The sequence below is a fragment of the Lactuca virosa genome, chromosome 9 (assembly GCF_052849685.1).
Source record: "Lactuca virosa cultivar CGN04683 chromosome 9, Lactuca_virosa_CGN04683_v6, whole genome shotgun sequence".
Classification (NCBI taxonomy): Eukaryota; Viridiplantae; Streptophyta; class Magnoliopsida; order Asterales; family Asteraceae; genus Lactuca; species Lactuca virosa.
The window spans coordinates 247,381,948-247,390,696 of NC_136434.1; positions in this window are offsets into that span (position 1 = coordinate 247,381,948).

Below are 8,749 nucleotides of genomic sequence, written 5' to 3' on the forward strand. Positions count from 1 at the left end.
TTGGAGTGTTGCACTGGATTGTGACATATTCATATTGCACTTTCAAAGTCATAGTAGAGAGGGATTTTCTTCATGCTCAAGCTATAATCTCTAAGTTGGCTTTGTATCCATATGACCTGTGATGTGTAGGACGCTGCAGCAATGTACTCAGCTTCGGCTGTGGAGAGGGACACACAAGTTTGTTTCTTTGACTGCCACCAAAGACTGAGAGACGAGGTTCGCTTTAAATACCGGAAGATATTTTTCACGGCAATCATGTGAGGTTCTCTTGGATTAGCTTGAAACCTGGCACAATAACAGACAGAAAACATTATGTCTAGCCTACTAGCCATTAGATACATTAGTGACCCTATCATTTGACGATAAAGAGTCATATCAACAGCCGGTTTCTCAAGAGATGGAGTCAACTTCGTGCCAAATGCCATTGGAACCTTTACTTTCGAATCTCCCGTCATGCCGAACTTCGTTAACAATGTCTTTGTGTACGCTTCCTGATTGATGAAGATGCCTTCTGGTCCCTGTCTTATATTTAATCCAAGGAAAAAGTTAATCGGACCCATTGCACTCATTTCAAATTTAGTCTCCATCAACTTCCTGAATTCAGCTGATAAGCTAGGATTCGTGGAGCCGAAGATGATGTCATCGACGTAAATTTGAACTATCATTAAGTGTTCGCCTTCTTTCTTGCGAAATCGTGTTAGAGTTTCATACCAGGCTCTCGGGGCTTGCTTCAATCCATAGACTGCTTTATCCAGTATGTAGCAGTGATCAGGATGCTTCTCATTCACAAATCCGGGTGGTTGCTCAACGTATACCGTTTCTTCGAGTTCTCCATTCAAGAAAGCAAATTTTACATCCATTTGGAAAACTTCGAAGTTTTTATGTGCCGCATATGCCAAAATGATTCTCACTGATTCCAACCTTGCTACTGGAGCGAAGGTGTCTTCATAGTCTATTCCTTCTTCCTGGAAATACCCTTTCACCACCAGCCTCGCTTTGTTGCGAATGACATTACCCTCTTTATCTAACTTATTTCTAAATACCCACTTTAAGCTGACTACAGATGCATCCTTTGGTGTGGGAATCAGTCTCCAAACACGATTTCGTTCGAACTCATGGAGTTCGTCTTGCATAGCTTGCACCCAATCAGAGTGATCCAGAGCAGCATTTACCGTCTTCGGTTCGACTTTAGAGACAAACGAATTAAACATACAAAATTCTACTTGAGAGAATAAAGCAGTTTGCTTTGCTTTCATTTGAGAGCGTGTGAGAACACCCTCAGATGATTCACCAATGATCTGACTTTTAGGATGATCCTTTGTCCATTTAATGAGAGGAGGGTAATTTGGATCATAGGCAGGATCCAGCTCAGCATTGACTTCTTCTTGCAGTTCTGACTGATTTCCTTCGTCATTTGCATTGCCTTCGTCATTTGCATTTTCGTTCTCCCCCTCAAATGGCGAACCGAATCCTGTGTCAGACTCAGTGCTCTCCGCCTCAGATGGATCTTCATGGGTTGGGGTTTTTGATGGATTCTCCCCATGGAAAGGCATGTCGGTTGTTTTTGGTGTGGACGAACCCTCCCCCTGGATTGTAGTACTTTCTCTTGGAGGGTCATTAGTAGCTGGATGATCACTTGCTACAGTAGGTTCGCTTTGTGTCTGCTTCTCGGTTGGTTGGTGAGGTTCGCTTTCCATGTCTTTAGCAGCTTCATCGATGATTTTCTTCAAGGTATCGATTTTGTTATCTGCTGCTTTCGCTTCTGAGTGGATCGCTTTCTCTGGTTCATCAAAGAGCAGCATGTATTCTTCAAACATATTGGAAATGGGAATAGAGACTTTACCTGATTCCGGAAAGATTTCTTCTGTTGAACTTTCGCTTGCTTGAATCTTCTTCATATAATTATCATCAAAAGTTACATAGTAGGTTTCTTCAATTTTCCTTGAGCGTTTGTTGAGAACCCTATATGCTTTTGAGGTAAGTGAATATCCAAGAAAGATCCCTTCGTCTGCCTTAACATCAGATTTTTTCGGTTCTCTTTGGAGTTGAATATAAAGCATCTTGAACCGAACACGTGCAAAAACGTTACATTGGGCTTGCGATTGTTCAAAATCTCGTATGGAGTGATGGAAAATCGCTTGTTAAGGAAGGACCGATTCTGAGTGTAGCATGCAGCAGCTATAGCATCTGCCCAGAAGTATAGTGGAAGGGAAGCGAAACTCAGCATGGTTCGGGCGGCTTCACACAGTGAACGGTTTCGCCTTTCAACGATCCCATTCTGTTGTGGAGTATAAGGAGCAGAGAAGTTATGAGTTACTCCTTTTTCAGCCAGAAACTGTTCAAAGTCTTTATTCTTCAACTCCAGACCGTTATCACTTCTAATGTTTCTTACCACCTTTCGCAGCTGTAATTCCACCTGCTTGATAAAAATCTTCAGCTTGGGATTCGCCTCAAATTTCTGTTTAAGAAAGAAAACCCAAGTGAAGCGTGAAAAATCATCTACAATTACAAGTATAAACTTACTACCACCGATGCTTTCGATAGCCGAAGGACCACATAGGTCGATGTGTAGTAGTTCAAGAGGCTCGATGATCTTTGTATTGAGTTGAGAAGGGTAACTCTTTGTGCTTTGCTTGCCCATTTCGCATGCTGCGCACAGGTGTTCTTTGTCAAATTTGAGAACAGGGAGTCCACGCACATGATCACCAAGCACCAGTTTATTAATATCTTTGAAGTTCAGATGCGATAGTCTTCTATGCCACAACCAACTTTCATCTGAGTTCGCCTTCGACAGTAAGCATATTGCCGACTTTCCTTTTATCGGGTTGAGATTTAGAGGATACATCTCCCCTTTGCGCTCAGATTTCAACAGAACTTTCTTTGTCTGCTTTTCAGCTATTTCAGATCCCTCATCATCAAACGAGACTTTCAAACCGGTTCCCATGACTAGTTGAGAAACACTGATGAGGTTGTGTTGCAATCCTTCCATGTAGGCTACTTTTCGTATTGAGAACTCTTCGTTGGTGATCATCCCATACCCTTTGATCGTGCCGTATGAGTTGTTTCCATATTTAACACATCCACCATCCTTAAGGGACCGAAACTCCCTAAGCTCTTCCCTCATTCCTGTCATGTGACGAGAGCAGCCACTGTCAATATACCATTCGTCGTCAAACTGCTTGTCACTGATAACCTGCAAAATTTAAGCAGATTTAGGAACCCAAAGTCTCTTGGGCCCTGGTGAGTCTTTTACAGAATAGGGAATTGCAACCGAAAGATCAACCATATATGTTCTTTTTATTAAAGTGGTTTCATTTTTTCGTTTGATGGTGTAAACTTTGATTTTATTTTTATCTTGTTTTAACTGGGGTGTGTTATTGTTAGATGGTTTCTCATCTGAGGTTTTCTTTGGAGTCCTAGAGTTAGCTGCCTTTCTGGTATTTTGGACTTCAGAATCTGAGTGCATCTTTCCCTTTCCTTTGATATCCTTTACAGAGTTGGACTTTGGTTGAGAGTGAGGAGGATATGATGTAGGACCGAAACTTGACTTTTGGTTCTGATCACTTGTGTTGGGACCGAAACTAGACTTTCGGTTCTGAGCTCTTGTGTTGGGCCCGAAACTGGACTTTCGGTTCTTAGTGTAGTAAGAGTTGGGACCGAAACGGGTCGTTCGGTTCACCTTACTGCATGAGTGGCAGTGACTGACCTGTGCTTCCTTTTTCATCTTTAGACTAGAAGCTTTTTCAGAGCGAACATAAGTGTGGTTTTGGGATTGCCAAAACTGTTTTCTCTCATTGAGGTTCTTCATGTATCTTTTCTTCCTCTGGCGTTTCTGTTCAGCAAGTTGCTCTTGAGTCATGTGAATGTTGGCCTTAGGTTTCGTTTTCTTCTCATGAGCTTCGGTTTTTGTTGATGATTCGCTTGAGGCTTTCAGTGGTTCGCTTGGTATATCTTTTGTACCACTTGTACTAGGTTTATCAAAGCTTGAGGGTTTGTTGAGGGGTTCAGGAATGTATCGTCCCTTAACTCTCCATGAGGTGTGCTCTGACAAACCAACTATTTCGTCTGCGTTGTCGATAGGAGTGGACCAGAAGTGGTTTTCGCAACCTTCAGCATTATCCTTGTCAACCATGGAGGTCAACTCAGCTGTTTGTTTCTTAGTCACTCCAGTGACTGCATACACTTGGTTTGGTGTAGTTTGCACTTTCTGATAAACAACAGCCTTTTCTTTGAGTTTCTTGGATTTGTCCTTTGACACTCGAGCATATTCAACCGAATTTTCAGCTATGAGTGATTTGGCTGCATCGGGTTCGCTTTTAATAAATTCTGAACAATCGACCTCGTCTTCTACGGAGATTTCGCTCATCTCACTGTCCTCCTCGAATTCAGAAGTGGTTTCTAAATTTATTTTATTTTCCGAACTTAATTTGGCATTGGATGAGTCAGACTTCTGTATAGTCTCGGTCTTGATTTTTAATTTATCGTTTTCGTCCACTAAATTCTTAAGCATGCATTTATGTTCTTTGGACTCAATGAAAGATTCTATTTTGTCCAGTCCATATTTGTAGGTTACTGAAATCTCATCCAAGGACATTATTGATTCACATTCAGAAATGACTTCGTCTTCCTTAAATTCAAGGAAGGGCAAAATCATTTTATGAATCTTTTTACCTATCTCACAATCCAGATGTAACTGGGTGATGTTAGTATATAAGCGTTTAGCAATCAAACAGAAAACATTTCTTTGTTTCAAAATTTTCAACTTGTCTCTTTGCAAATAAATAAGTTCATCCCTAGCCCTACTTAACTCTAACTCCTTCTGCTGAATCCACATCCTTCTCTCCTCACTCTTAGAAGATTCCCTGCTGAGTTGGTCAGTTAGGTTAGAATTTGCTAAGCGAGTTTGCATAAGACTTCCACTTAAGTTAGAAAACTTGAATTTTAATTCATTTAGTTCTTTTTCATAGTTTGTTACTGGTATTTTGAGTGATTCTAGGATAGATTGTACCTTCTTGATCAACTGATCGCAATCTTTGATCTTTTCACTCACAGGCTTGGCAGTGAAACATTTGTCTTCCTTCGCTTCCTCATGCTTACTTTCGGTTGTTACCATTAAGCATCTCCCAGCCGACTCAGCAACTCCTTCTTTCGCCACATAAGCTCTTCCATGCGAGGGTCTGCGAACGTCTTCATCTTCAGAGTCTGTAGACCAGACTTCTACTCCACCAAACTCATCATCAATAGCATGTTCCTGCATAATTAAAGCATTCATAGAAACGTTAGTTGCTTTCTTCTTCTTTATCTCCTCCATCGTTCTCATGTAGTAAGCTTTGTCATCTTCACCATCCTTCTTCTCAGCCATCTTCCTTAGCATGCAATCCTTGGCAAAGTGGTTCTTGCCATGACAGTAGTTGCAATCGTACCCAGAGTCTCCCAAAATTTTACTCTCCTTCTTTTCATCGTCCTTTCGAGAGGTGTTTTTGGTTTCTTTTTTCACCTTATTCTCAGAAGAGCTGTAGCTTCCCTACCATTTTCGGTTCTTGTTGACCGAGAACTTTCTGCGAGCAAACTTCTTTGGGTTTGTAACCATCATTGCATATTCTTCATTGGACAGGTCACACTCTGACATATCAGATTCCTCCTCTTCGTCTGCTACATTCTTGCTCTTAGAAACGAGGGCCAGTGAACCCACACCCAAAATTACCTTCGCTTCCTTTGTCACCACGCTTTCATGAGATTTGAGTATAGCCATCAGTTTCGCTAGTGAGTATGATTTAAATTGCTCATGAGCCTTCACGGTCAAGACCACTGCCATCCATTCGGGCCTTAAGCCATTCATGAATGTCACCTTTTGTTCGATCACCTTCCTTTCAATACCATACTTCATCATCTAGCTAAGCAAATGGTTGAACCGATCGAATGTCTGGATGAGTTTCTCTTCAGGCTTTTGTTTGAAAGCACCGAACTCAGAGAGCAGTAGGGTTTGAATCGAGTGCTCTAGATCCTCATCGGTTGAATATAATTCTTTAAACCTATCCCATATTTCTTTAGCTGTTGTGCATTCACTAACCAGACGAAAAGTGTCAGATTGCAAAGCGAATCTTATCATTCTCATGGCTTTAACGTTGCACATCACTTTGTCTTTTTCGTCTTGAGGGATCTTATCTACGTCCGCCAAGAGTTGGTTATACTCCTTTTGACTCTTGACCGTTCAGTTTGTTCCAGAGTGAACAAACGGACCCAATGTTATTGCTTCCCAGATGAGATAACCGTTGTCTTCAGATCCAACGACATAGTCTTCAAAGTGATGCGCCCATACTTCATAATCTTGAGTGTAGAGAATGGGAACCCTTGTAGTGGATCCTATACTGTTGGAGATGTTGATTGGATTGACTTGAGAATCTTCATGAGACATGATGATAAACTTCTTCTTTTAATCTGCTTGAATTAGACTTGTAAAGTTGAAACTAGGGTTTTATCGGACAACAGATACACCGTCGACAAGATGAAGACGGCTTCCATATATTCAACAAAAGCGGAAACCGTAATTGATTCTTCAAACTGAAGAGATGCGTATATATTACACAGTCTCCTGCTCTGATACCCATTGATGAGAATATTGAGTTATAGATCGATAGATTCTAAACAGAAAAACAAGAATGAACTAATCAAAGAACACAAGAATGTATCAAATGGTGTCGAATGATTAATAACTCACACCTCAGAAGAGCTCGATGAAGAACTTCGACTGTAGAGGTGTGCTAGGGTTACAATGCAAAGTAATTGATGAGATCGATAGCCTTAAAGCAATACATGCATGCAATATATAAATGCTAACCCTAATGATTATCCACAGTTGGACAGGCCCAAACCGGGTAAACTAAATGGACTAACGAACCGAGCCCACGACGCAACACTTAGACCCAACACTTTTCCACCCCAAAACATAAAAACCGAAAATAGGGGGAGTCGTGAATACTCACAATGCATTGAGATGATATAAATGGTGCCTTCAACTACGTTCCATTTATACCACTACCAATTCCTACAATAATGGTATTCACTAGTGAGTCTCTAATCGGAATTTAACACTAGTATACTTACTACTACAATAGAATTTTACCAATATTGTGTCAAATATTAATATTGATTGGTTACAAACATTTTTCTGTGAAAATTTAATTTCAATGAATCAATTGTTATATAACAATTTAAGTGGAAAAATTCTCATGATTGAAATGCTAATATTTAACATTTTTAGAGGTGTTCCAATGATTAAATATTGAAAAACTAAATCAATTTAGTTCTAAAATTTCTCAAACTTTGTATTTTAGTTTCAACTGAAGTCAATGATGTTAAGATAATTTTTCTTGCATTTTTTATATGTCTAGCTATTTTTCACCATTTTAATTTCTTGAATAACCATAATATCATGAAAAATACTAAACAGTTAATAAAAATTACCAAACTTCTGATTTTGGTTCTAACTACATTAAAAGACTTTCAAATAAATTTTCATGGATTATAGATGTGTATAACCATTTCTCTTATATTTAATTCTCTAAATAGATAAAAATTCATGAAAAATAGCAATCGGTTAAGAAAAGTCCCCACACTTTTTATAATACTGCCATTACACATACTTAAGCTCGGAAAAATATAAAAACTGATTTCTAAACAGCTTAACCCAATTTTATGATTTTTGTGCATTTAAGTGTATTAATCTTGGGAAAATAGAAGAAAAATAGCATATCGAATAGAAAAAACATCAAACTTTTTATGTAGCATCCTAATATATTATAAGAGTTTCTGGTAAACTTTCATGAATTTTGAATGAGTAAAACTATTTTTCCTGTTTTTAGTCCATTATAAACACAAAAATCACGTAAAAATAGATATACATTTTGAAAATTCCCAAAATATTGTTCTGAGTCTTCCACATAAGGTAGAAGATGCGAAAAATAAGATATAATATTTTCACATTCCTTAAAGTGGTTTTATGATTTGTTGGAACTAAATAAAAAGAAAATTCAAAATCATACAAAACAGTAACACAAATCAATGAAACTTCATGAGAGAGGTTTATTAACTTAAAGGGTCATCCACGAATGTTTCCAGAATTTATTTACTAGTTTAAGTATTTTATATGCTTTAACACTCTATTTTCTTATTATTTTCATGTAAAAATAAAGAAAATATATATTGAGCTGAAAATTTCCAGAATGCATCTTCATACAATCTAATAACAATGAAAAATTGTTTTCTTATTTTTGATATCGAAAAACATGACTAAAGGCTCAATAAATTATAGAGAAAACTTGGTTCTTGTGATTTTGGTAAAAATTATTGATGTAACTTTGAGAATTTTTGCAACATATTTCAAAGACTTTTGAATCAAGATATTTTTCTTACTCTTAATACATGATGTTAAGTGCTCAAATTAATTTTTCCTAGATTTTTAGTGAGGAATAAGACCTTTGAACATGCAATACAAAACTAGTATTCATAAAAAGGTGTTGTTTAAGCAACAGTTTTGTAAAAATTGCTAACTATCGAAATATTGGAATTTTCGAGTGAGATCAGATGTTTTCGAAATCTAACTCACAATAATATATTTCAGAAAAAGAATCTCGAATTTTGGTTAAGAAATGAGTGAGATATGGTAGTTTGAAGTCAGGTAAAAAATCTGACAGATTGCATGCATTTATGATTGGTTAGAAAAGTGAGTTTTCATCATTTCTTTGAGTAA